Below are 13,152 nucleotides of genomic sequence, written 5' to 3'. Positions count from 1 at the left end.
CTGCTGAGACGTGAAAGCACACATGAACATGTATGTGGTGGTTCCCTTTCTCACTCACGGTTTTCCAGAGCTAACACCCCAGTGCTAGTGAGGCAGTTGAGAGAATGGATAGCCAAGCCAGCTGCCTCCTAGGGAGGGGTGCTGCTCTGCTCCCAGGGAAGATGCTTGGCAGAGCATACTGTTCTGATGAGAGAACTCACTGCCAAGGTAGCCAGGACAGTAGCCTTGGAACCCCCTTAGGTACTTTTGCCAAGAAACCTGTGCTGCAGCCACCAGTGTCTGTCCCAAGCACCTCTTACCTTTTGTTTCATCTGTACAACACAGGAGGAGAGAGGCTTGCCTCTGACCCTTCTCATTACAGGTGATGTTCTGAGAGGCCTTGGAGCATGGGTTGGCACTGAGTCTAGGCAGCTGTCCCCACCTTGCCTCCCCGGAAGCACTGTGTGTGTTGCTAGCTGTGGCAGGACTCCACCTACCTCTCACAAGCTGACTCAGGTTTTCACTCTTGGTTGTCCTTTGCCTCATATGACGGCCTTGTCATTCTAAGCATATCATTACGAGGGGTGATATCAAAGACACACTTTGCACATGCCTTAGCTCAGAAAGCCAGAGAATCAGATCTAAACTGAGCACCCTGTGAATTGGTGTCGGATATTTATCGGCTGACAGAGGCAGGTAGCAGTTGTGGAGGGGGAGGTTGAGGCAGAAAGAAACACTGTAGAAATGTCAAAGCCTATGGTTCTGGAGAAGATTCTCCTGAGAAACCACAGGACACATTATGTTCATATTTGTGCCTGCATGAAGCGCATGTCTGTGCATGCTTGTGTGGGACAGGTGTACAGATGTGTTGTGTTTAATGAGTCAGCCTGTACTCACCAACATGGCAGATGCTACACACACACACACACACACACACACACACACACACACACACACACACTTTCCATCATTTCCATGAAATGAACTCAAGAAGGAATGGGTCAGCATTAGCCAGGCATCGGAGTGCAGGGTGTGGGTCTGTGGGGTACACGGTGTGAGCTATGCTTGTGCTCTTTGGGGGAGGGAGCCATGTGTTCAGATGAGTCACCTATTTAGCTTGGAGTGAGCAGCCAGCTCTGGCTCCTTTAGCCTTATGATGTGAAGAGAGGGCGGATGTCTAATATACTCAGTGAGGGCTTTGATGTCTAAGCCATACAGTTATACCTAGAGCATCTGAGACGCTCTGGCATACAAATCTGTAGCAAAATTTGTTATTAATTATTGTCCCCTGCATGGAAGTGTGCTACTGATCTTATCTTTAAAGAAACTAGAAACCTTCTGGCCAGGGAAACTGCTCAGAAGTTCTGCCCTCTTTCATAGCTTGGCTTGGCCAGTCCCTGGTCAAGCTACTTAGCTATTCCAAGTCTTTTCTCCTTATCTATTACAGACCAGGAATAACGCTTTGCTTAGTGGAAGTGCACTGGATAGTTTTAGGTCAACTTGATTCAAGCAAGAGTCATCAAGTGGAAGGACCATCATTTGGGAAAATACCTACATAAGATTGGCAGGTACGCAAGCCTGTAGGGCATTTTCTTAATTAGTGATTGATAGAAGAGGGTCCTGCCCATTGTGGGAGGGCCACCAGATATTGGGTTCTATAAGAAAGCAGGCTGAGCAAGCCATGGGGAGCAAGCCAGTAAGCAACACCTCTGTGGTGTCTGCTTCAGAGACTCCTATGGCTGAATTAGGGAAAGGGTGGAAGATGCTGAAGGGGAGGGGGACCCCATAGGAAGACCTGGACCTCAGAGAGTCCCAGACACTAAGCCACCAACCACACAGCATACATGGACATATATATAGCAGAGGACTGCCTGGTCTGGCCTCCGTGGGAGAAGATGCACCCTTGAGAGACTTGAGTCCCCAGGGAAGGAGGGATGGGATGAGAAACTGGGGGACGGGGAGCAATGGCTGGAATGTAAATAGATAAAATAATAATAAAAGAGGAGATATTGTGAAAGTTGATTGAAATGAATAGTAAAGGATAAATTAAACTCTTCATTTGAATGTTTTGAAGTAGATAAGTGAAAACAGAATTAGTGTGAGGAAGAGAGAGACCATAACAGAACGAGGACAGGACACACACTGTGGGTCCATTACAGACCTGGGAAAGGGCACTTTGCATCACCTTGGGGTAGTGTGAGAACCAGAAGCCATGAGAAGCCTTTGAACGACATCATCAGTGGGAGCGTGAAAAGTGAGGTAGGCCTGAGCCACAGAGCATGGGCATTGAGGTCAGAAGGTGAGGGAGGTCAAACTCCTCAGGAACATCTCCAAGGGGATGCTCAAACGCCCAATCCTAATCAAACTCTCTCGGTGTACATTTCCAGAGGAATTTGATGTTATAAGTTCAAATGAGTTTCCCTGTGAGCTAATGCACTTTGGAAAATAACTGTGTGGATGGGCAAAAGCTAGTGAAGTCTAAAGCTAAGAGCTGCATCAAAGCTGGGAGGGAGCCAGAGTCATCAGAGTCACCAGAGAGCATACCCCAACAGGATCACATTCTGGTAATTGGACAAGCATGACCTCATGTTTGTCCCACATCCATGAGTAGAGCTATTATAACAGTAAACCAGATCCCTGTGCAGTTCTCCACCATTAAAGGCAGCTTTTTGACTGGGGCTGCCTTAGCTTGGAGCGTAGAACTGATGTAGGCGTGGTCACTTTGTGGAGCGTGGAGGTGACCAGGGGACCTGAAGAAAGGAACTGAGCACATGTTGCTTGCTTACTGGGCCACCAATGTGAGCCGGTGAATTTCTAGATCTACCTGAGGATCAGGAAGGGGCTGTTCTTTGAAGGAAGGAGCTTGAGACAAACCTCTCTTTATCATCTAGACTCCCCACCCTGGCCTCTAAACACTTCCTCAAGGAAAAGCAAAACAAACAAACAAAAAGATACTGGAGTCAGAATCTGGGTATAGACAACCTGGCTTAGATTCCATCCCACATAGGACAACTGAAGAGAGAACTAAGGGTGGAACAGAGAGAAAAGGAATCTATTTGATGTGAAGATGTGCACCGCAAAGTACAAGTTCAAGGTCCTGCCTGGAAGGTCCGGAAGGTCCAGGTTTAAACAGAAAGGAAAAAGTCCTGACCAGCTCAACAGTCCTGAAGGAGTGGTCCAGCTCATCGTTGCTTAAATGTTTTGCAAGACAACCTGACAAGTTGTCGGAACAGTGTGAAATCTTTGCTGGGAGGAGAGCCCTCTTTGTAGCTGACTCCTGCCCTCTCAGACTTCCCTTCTCCCTGTAAGAGATTCCTGAGGAAAGTGTAATTTCTTGGGCCTGTTATTTCAATAGTCTGACAGCCACAGGGAGGGGCGCACGTGTCTCTTCAGAATATTTTCATTCCTATCAGAAGTACCACAGAATGAGTCAGAAAATGGGAGAGGCGTTTCCCACATCAGTTGCTCTGCGGCCTCTCAATTTGGAGCTGGGGCCTGGATGTAGGAAAGGAGGCTCAGCCCTTACACTCTCTCCTCTTGGTAATGCTCTGAGAGACAGCTCAGACTCGGTGCTCTGTCGTGGACTGCACAGTTCAAGTTCCGAATCCCGGCTTACATCCTGGGTTTTCAGCTAAGCGCTCTGGGCCAAAATGAACTTCAATACCAAGAGCTGATTCTGGTTTCCACGTTGTCTTTCTACCACTTTCATCCAAAGGAGCAGGGCCCTCACATTCCTGACAGAGCAGAACCCTGAGAGTCATTTTGAACCAGAAAACAATTTATGCTTTGGGATTCTGGGAAAGTACCAATTCAGGGTTTTGTTTTGTTTTGTTTTGTTTTCCCGTAAAGGAATTTCCAGTTTCTGTCAGAGAGTGCATTATATACAAGGGAACAATGGCCTCCAGAAAGAGGGGTTGATGTCCTGCAGCAAAGGCTGGAATCAAATATATGAAGGTCTCAATTAGTATAGATTGGTCTGCTCCTAAAGTATACAATGTTCAAGGACTTTTGCAAGGCTGGGTAAACTTGGCATGCATTTTATGCTAAATCAGTGATGCCACTAAGTCTGGCCCTGTGATGGCTACTAGGTATCTAGCTGTTTATGGCTTCTGCAGTCTGCTCTTTCTGTCTCCTACCCCAGCTTAGCATCTCCTCACTGATGGGTTGACTCAGTGAACTCCAACTGCTAGGATGAGAGAGAGCTCTCCTTCCAGCAGCGAACAGGACCTAGGTCTCCTAACCTGATCCACCTTCTGTTTGGCACAATGGAGCAGTACTTTAACGCTGAAGAGAGTTTGAGTTCCTGACTTCCTGTGGGTCAACGTGTTCTTTATTATCCAGTGTCTTTAGAACTTTCTCAAGATCCACTCCCATCATGCTCATCGCGGGCTGCAGAGACCCTACCTACTCAGGATTTAAAGTTCGTGTTTGATGTTTTTATGCTTCCATTGTAGCTCCCAGTGTCTGGCTGGTTTTGAGTTTGAGTGTTGTCCCTTTACAGTTTTTCTCCTCGGAAACCCCCATTATGTAGAGTTAACCTTTCTCTAATGTCCTTTACTCTTTATACTCAAGTAGCTCTCAAAAGTTAAAATACAGAATTATTATTCCGAAAACCCCCCCATCCCAGGGGGAAGAGTTGTATTTCTAGCCAAAACAAGACAAAATATGTATTTGGGGGAAAAAATCAACTAATCATTTGTGATTTGCTTAGTGGTCAGTAGGACTATAGCCAGCTGTTATTTGATTATGAAATGGAAAGTTTTAACATTTATCTTAAAGAATTACCATGGACATCATCAGACAACTAGGATTTTAAGCTTCTCAGAGAAGTTCAAATAATGATCTAAGACAGAAAGCTTGTAGACACCCAGCCCGAGGCTCCAGCAGCTCACAAGGCTCCTTGCAGAGCAAATTCCTTGTCTTTCTGCTCACCCCAGGTTTCAGGAACTTGGGAGACATTCCTCTCTAGCCAGGACTGTTGCTAACTCAGAGTCCACAAAGACTTTGGGCAGAGCACGCATTGATGAATGTATAAATGGCGACCCAGGGTTTGAGGCTAATCTTGTTCTGAGAAAGATTCACATTGGCAGGGAGGGGCTGAAGGTAAATGAAGGGTGGAGGGAATCTGAAAACCTCTTACTGAAAATGAACTGAAATGCAATCAGTGCTTCACTTTCCCCTGGGCAGCATCTTGCAGAATGGCACCTGCATTCTTGACTCTCCATGGCAACGTGAGCTGTGGCGTAATGACACAGGAACAGTCCTTCCCTCTTGGATGTCCAGCTCACGTATCCTAAGGGAGATGGGCTCTAAGCAGAACAAAGATGTCTCTATGTTCGTGTTTGTATACTCCCAATAGAGGGTCATTCATGTGGAAGCTTTGCGACACTCGACGAACCAAAACATTGAAAACTATAAGAAGCAGCCAGGAGAAGGCACAGAGCAAGGCTCAGGTTGCCCTGTAAAGAAACAATCACCATGAAAAGAAGAATGTGGTCTTCTGTGCTAGGTACCAAACACATACTTCAAACCAAGCTGTGTGATTCACTGAAAAACATCGGCATGCCTGCTCTCCTCAACCTGCACGAGCGAACCAGCCTGGGCTCATCTGACCGAAGGCCTGTCACAAAATAAGGCCTACTGGTGTGCCCCTGTGCCCTGTGTCTGATCAGTCCCCTTCTCTAAAAGCAGGAGGACAATATTCCTCTGTGTTCACCCAACACAGGAGGGAGTCAGTGGTGTGTCACCAGCTTTCTACATATCAGTTCCTAGTACATGTTCCACTGTCTCATAGGGAGCGCCACTCCATCATGTCCCCTCCCTTCATCATTGGTGGGTCTCGGACTCCATCTATCACTTGGAAAGACTCTTTCTTGGGGTCCGGCCTTTGTGTTATGACCCATAGTCAATGGCCCCTGGCTATTCATTTCCTGCTGCCCTGGTGTAGCGCTAAGGCCTGGATGCCTGTCAGCGTGAGTGTCCTGATGAGACTCTTAGTCTTCACACACCTATGCAGCCTGCACATGTAAAGCATTCTATGGTGAAGGCTGATTTCTTTTCCTTCATTGAACTGCCGAGAGAGACTGAAGTTCAGGGGCCTAGAGGCTTCCCTTTGATACACAATGACCCAACTCTGTCTGCGCGTGTTTGGCTAAGAATTAAGCACTTTAAAATACTGTTTAAATTATTAATTTACAATAGCTCATTACTGTTTGCTCCCTTTAATGTTTAATCTTTCAACCTGAGCTGCTGGAGGGCTAAGACAACTTGACTCTCTGATTGTCAACTGTCAGCAAAGCCTTGTAGCCTTGAGCGGGGAGCTATTGATGAAGACCACCCTCTTGCTGACTGCTGGTAATGTCATCATGGATTCTTAGCTGCTTTGAATGCTTCAGAGACACTGAGGAAACTATAGTTAGCTTTATGAAATGTGGGGCCATAATGGCCCAGGGTTATAAAGGAAGGGTGGAGTGAGCTTAAACCCCATACACCTCAAACATGAGAATGGCAAGAGTTGTCTACCACCCCCCAAAAGCTGGCAGCCATTATGTTAGCTACACAACCATCAACACTAGCAGGAACCTATTGCCCTGACAGTTATCAGGGTTCCCTCCTTGTTTGACCTTATAAGGCCTCCCCCCCCCCACACACACACATAACCTACAGCCCCTGAGTATGTAAGTAGAGTATCTTCCCACACCTTTGAATCTCTTGCCCCAAAGACTCTGGCCACCTCCTCAGGGACATAGATACTCTTTTGTGAATAAGTGAGCCAGTTCCCAAAGCTGTTCCAGGCTGGGTTCTTTGCACAAGAAGATCCTGAGCACAATGAGCCCAACTAGGCTACCCTCCCTCCAGCCCAGCCTGATGTGCAACAGGCCTGGCCACCCTAAGGGAGAAGCAGAAATGGACACTGGGCAGCAATGGGACACTATAAACCACTCAGCTCCTGGAACCATAGGGTTCTCCTCCTGACTGCCCTGCTCCAACCATATCTGCTTCAGCCATCACCAGGTTGATTCTAGACTGACCACCCTGCAACTCCTCTTAGTACCAATGGAAGGGGACATCTCCCCAGTGACTCAGCAGAAAGAGCTGTGATTGGTACTTAGGTAAGGCATATAATTGACAGAACTGGAGGTTTTACATTATAATCCATACACAGTGTATTATACCACCCATCAGACTCCCAAAGCAAAATGTGCCACTCTCCCAGTTGGTTGAGGAGCTTTCCTGTATGTACGCATTGTGCTACAACACTGAACCCCAATAAAGACTTCTTACCAAAAGGTCTTTTGTCTACTTGTGGTATTTTCCAATGCACAGTGGGCTGAGCTGGCTGCACAAAAACCAGACAAATACTTAGAGTTTCCAGTTCCAGAAACAGCAAGGAGGAGATAGCTGAAGAGTTGAGAGTTACTGGGGGCTCAGAACTATCACACTGGGAAGCAGCTGAGAGTCCCAGGAGCCACCCAGGGCAGATACAGCAAGCAGGTAAGGAGAGAAGTTAAGCAAGGGAAACCTAAGGCATAGAAGATGAGACAGGAGACAAGCCAAAGGTGGGACTTAGAGCTAGGAGGACTGTGAGCTTAGTCCCTGGAAAGGTTAGAGAAAGCTGCCAAGCACCACAGGGACGAAGGTCATGAACTTCAGGGTTGAGAGCTGTCGCTCTGGTCTATGGGTATCTGTGTTCTCAACCTGACCAGTGAGTCTCTGCCTTGAGCACTCAGAGAGGTGAGGCCCCCATTGCCTTAAAACGCTAGAGCCTCCAGCTTCTACTTCTCAAAGCTTAGAGCTGTAAGCTTGTGGTGTGAAAGCCCAGCCTATGGGTTGCTGGAACTCAGGGTCAGCAACACGAAGGAAGCTGCCTCTTACCCATTCCAAGATCTCTGTCCAAGTAGAGCAAAGGAACACAGCCAGCTGCTTTCATATTTCTCCTCTCCAAGGGCACAGTAGGGGATGGAGACCACTCCCAGTGTAACAACCTCAGGAAGAAATCATCTTGTAGGAAAGCGCCCAGAACAGGGCATGAGAGCGAGTTGCAGACAAAGTGCATCCTTGGATCCTCACTTCTGTTCTGAAAGCCAGCACTTCTATTCCTGCCCCCACCCCCATATGAATGCCATTATCCGGCGATGTGCTCGTGTGTGCTTGTATAGTATTTACTTTGCTATGTTAGGCTTTAATGTTTGCCTGGAAATAAACAAGACACTCTTGCTTGCTTTTGATGGCAAATATATCACATTCCTTGTGATAACCATAGTTTTAATGACATGCATAGATGTTTTTATAATTGATCTGAGATGAATTTATTACAGTGGATCTGTTAAACATTGGCAGGCTCACGTATTTCTGGACATGGAGTGACAGATGTTGATATAAAATTGCTTTCTTGCCTGTTACAAACATGAGTTCACAAATATGCACACACATTACAGAGAAAACACCCTCTCGGAACTTACTAGCTGACACATGTAATTTAACAAACGGGACAGTTTTCTGTCTGGTACCTGTCTGAGGATAAAAATTGAATGTTCTGTCATTTTGAAAGACAGATAACATTAGTCAATGAGAAGGAAAGTATTAGTAAAACTTTTCCCCGGAGTACAGAACCCCAAACTCCTGGTGGAAGGGAAATGTATATCTTAGTTATTAAAACTAAAGGGTTAACAAGTGCATCACTTCTTTGGTGCCTAAAAATGTTATCCAAGGTTGACCAAAGGCCTATGGGCTATTTCCAAAATTCTTCTTCCACAGCTAATCTGCGTATATGATGTACAGAACTCTTTCACAAACCAAATGTGATTTTCAATGATTTGAAAAGTTGAATAGGCCATTGTAATTCTTATTCTTCCTACAATTTCATGCATAAAAAGTTATGCAAAATTCTACTTGTTCCCCAGAGAATGTGGTAAGCTAGTAAGGACTGTACCAAAGTAAAATTTTACACACATATAGCATAAATGAGACACATACTCACATTTTCACAAGGATAAAGCACTGGTGAGTCTAGATATGTTGATAAGAACAAGATATGTTCTTATCATAAGATAATCACAAATTATTTGTTCTTAATTATTACTCTATCTTCAGGATGTAATAAAACGCCCTTACTGAAATGAGCTCCATCAACCACTCAGAACATTGAGGCGGGCTTTCATTTTTCAGTCTAGTTTTACACAAGCAAAGTTCATATTATAATTTAATCTTCTACAGCAACTATCTTGAAATAATAATTCCAAAGATAGTTTGCCCTTTACACAGTCCCTAAAAATCACCACTCCCTGCAATGGCAGTCAGTGACTCTACCCTTTTCCAGAGAGCTTTTAGGCAGAAATGGACATAGCTTACCCATATCTGTGTAGAGTCGTCCTTCTTGGCGTAGGTCAAAGACATCCAGGCCACGGACTCAGGGAGTGTAGATAGCAGAGCCCTAGGATGGTGAGAAGGAGCCTCCATTTTCAGGTCCCTTCTACCATAGGCACGGTGTTACCATTTCCTTCACTTCAGGTTCTTAAGACGTAAACATTTTCTAAAAGAGGCTCCAAGGTAGTACCGTGCCTGTGTAGCTATTTAGCAGTGGCACAAACCTGTGACAATGTGCTACCAATGCCCTACAGCAGGGTGCTAAGCACTGTTTAATGGTGCAACCGTGGTGGGCCACAAGGTGTGACAATGCAACCTCTTCAGGCACCCGTGCAGCAGTGAGACACGCAGGCTGAAGCTCTCCATCGAGCACGTGCGAAGACTAACACTCTTGTGGAGTAACGTTCACATTCATGGGTGTGAGACAAGAACCATTCAGGCAGCAGGTCAACCTCTTTGTGTAATTAATCTTTAAAAGCATAAACTTGCATGGCAGAGAAAAATATGGTGTGATAGTTGAGATTGTCAATTTAGAGGGTTCAGAAACACCATGAAAACAGATCTCTTGAGATATATGTGATGGATCTTTCTAGGTTAGGTTAATTGAATAGGAAAGATCCAGGCTAAATGTGAGGTGCTGTGGCATGAGCTGGGGTTCCAAAATACAAGAAAGCAAGCTGAGTACTATCATTAACTCGTCTGTTTTCTAACTGCAGGCACCATGTGACTGACTGTTCTCATAGCATTCTTTTTTTTTTCCGGAGCTGAGGACCGAACCCAGGGCCTTGCGTTTGCTAGTCAAGCGCTCTACCACTGAGCTAAATCCCCAACCCCTTTCTCATAGCATTCTTTCCTGGCATAGTAGGCTGCACTCCCTAGTTCAGTAAGCCCAGGGGGCTTCTGCTTTATGTTGCTTCGCTGTGTGTTTTGCTGCAACAACAAGGCAAATAACTAATACGGATGGTGGAGAGGGACAGGGAGGTTGTTAGTCAGTCTCTTGCTTTGTCTTCTTGTCTTGATGTGGTGAAGCTCAGTAGAGGTCAGAGCATAGGGACAAAAGCCCACTTATAAACTTAATATTGAAGCAACAGAGCATGGAAAGCAGTTTAACCCTACCTTCAGAGTGACCTCTACCTTTAGGTGACCCTACATTTATGTGACCCCTACATCTAGATGTTTAGGTGACCCCTACTTTAAGAGTGATCCCAGCCTTTGCAACTTGGCCTAGTTATTGTTCCTCAATTGCCTTGGCAAAACCTGATTATAAAGGGAGAACATATTTTGTTCAGTGACATGTGAACAGCACTGCCTGTAGACATCCACCACAGAAAACATGTTAGCACATGTCAGGAGTAGCAATAAACTTACCAAATTCCATATGTCTCACATCCCACGGCAGACGTGTCTGAGTTTCATGCAACTATCTGAGAGGGTCTGAAGAGGCTGCCACTTTACTTGTGCTTCCCATTTGGAAGGCGTAAAGGCCAGGTGGAATGCAGAGAAACCCAATGCACGCTAGACCAGGCGCCATCTAATTAGCAGGGACTAGCTCAGACACCAACCTTGGCTCGAGCTTCTGGCATGCCGGCAGACCCAGCGCCACTGCACAGGGTCATGTAACACACACTCTGCTGACTAGGAGAACTCCGAAACCAGAGCCATAAAACAGAACGAGCTCATTGAAAGGAGATGACAAGCCACAGAAGGGATGTTTTACCCTCAGCTACCACCCCGTCTGCCTTTGCTGAAGCTTAGGAACCAGGGACTGTGTTCGGTATGCTACAGATCATCCCTCCACCCTCCAGCCTTGTGTTTGTCTCCAGTGATAAAACGTGCTCTGCCCTTTTGTGTGAAGCATGCTAAAGCGCAAATGTGGGCGCAGATAATATATTAGCTATATATGTAAGGAGATCAAATCTAGCCAAAGCTGACTCTGCTTGGCTAGAACGAGAAAGGGCTTGTCATACAGGCAGGTTCAGGATCTTTCTGCCATCAGAGTAAAAGTGCTGGGTGCTGATATGATACTTGCTGAAGCTCGCCCTTCCACTAATGGTAGGACACTAATTCTTTTTCACACCTGCCTCATAAAATAAGTCTTCCTGGGGAGCAGAAGCCCTCTGAGAGGAGCTCAAGACTGTCCTCTTAAGAGTTTCCCACTTTAACCAGTGGCTAGCTATCATCAGGGGTCTTGCGCATCGTCATCATCCAAGCCTCCTGTCTCAAAGTCAAGGTTTAGTCTCAATTATGCCATTCCCTGATTCTCTGTGATGTTGATTCTGTAGTAGGAGTCTTTGAAGAGATCTTCCCCAGTGTCTTGCTCTGTGCTTATTTGGGACTTGTAGTGGTCCTGTGGTGACCTTCTACATACAAAGCTACCTGTCATCTAGTGTTGCCACTGAACTTATCCAAGATGCTCAGAAGCCTTATGGAAAACTGTCTTCCCACTCCACCTGTCCTCTCCCAGCATCTCTTTTAGCAGTCAATCACCCTGACCTGTCCCTTCGAAGGTGTTTCCTTTCTCCTCCACATGACAGCTAGTGTAAGCCTATGAAATACAATAATGATCATGTTTCCTATTCCTTTAGTCCTCCACAGTCTTCCTGTGACTCGGAGAGTGGAGGGTGTCCTCTGGGTGGCTTCATCTCACTTGCTTTTTTTGTAGCAGCCTCACAATTCTGTAATGCTCTGCTTATGGGGTACAGAAACTCCTACCTCTGAGCTCTCTGGACTTTCTTCTTTCCCTGTATCCTTGTATTGCCCATAGGGAGCTGTGGAAAGAGTCATGTGCTCCCCAAGGCTTTCGACTTTCTTCTTGGCTATGCTGGGGTAGTCTTCCTGCAGAAGAGGCCTGGAGCTAGGAGTGCATGTCTGTGCTAGGATGCTATATACCCTGAGCCACTTGCTGTTTCCAGTCATAATCTATTCTAGCAGATATCCTATTTTCTTTCTACCCAAGAAAACACAGAAGAGCACAAAAGCCTCCAATAAGAATGGAGTCCACACACCTAGAGGGGACTTTGTGTCCCTACATGATGTCAGTGACCAAAAACTCTTTATCCATCCATCTACTGGATGGTGGTGAGTGAGAAGTTGACCCCAGTGGCTTTTGGCTGCTGAAATTTGGGTGTTGTGGTAAATATTAAAAAATGGTTAACCTTTTATCCCTCACTAGCACCAGCACCATAGGGTCACATGGCACTGTGAGGTATCTTTATCTCAGCTGCTCCATGTCCCCCCCAAGTACTCTCAGCCCCAGGTGGTCTGCAGGCCATTCCAGTATGGCACCTTGCCAGGCTGGTCGCTAGAGTTAGTTCTGGCACCAGAGGGCCATATGAACTAACCATAATTTGTCTCTGATTACTATCTCTCCCGGCAGCTCTCTACTAGGCATGAACTCTCTGGTTCCAGCTACCTGGTAAAATCAGGGCTCTAGAAGTCCAGCAGTAGCTGGCCTATCACAGCTCCCTGGCATGGATTCTGACCACACTCCCCTCAACCGCCTCCTGGTAGACTCAATAAACTGTAACTTAACAATCAGATTCATGTGTTAAATTCTCAATCCACAATACATCCACACAATCACAACCAAATGATAAAGATATAAACCACCCACTTAGATAAGATAAATTGACCTACAGAAATCCATCCCTTAAGAAATATACATAACTACCTAGGCCATTTAAGACCACCTGGATCTGGGCCATCCTTCTCTGTCTCCATCTTGATTCTCCCATTTTCCCTTTTCTCTCACCTTACAAAAACTTTGTCCCCACCTTACTTTTTTACTGTCCAATAATAGCCTTGACC

This window comes from Rattus norvegicus, chromosome 1 (genome assembly GCF_036323735.1).
Source record: "Rattus norvegicus strain BN/NHsdMcwi chromosome 1, GRCr8, whole genome shotgun sequence".
NCBI lineage: Eukaryota > Metazoa > Chordata > Mammalia > Rodentia > Muridae > Rattus > Rattus norvegicus.
The sequence above is the reverse complement of the archived record's forward strand: the minus strand, read 5'-3'. Positions refer to the sequence as shown.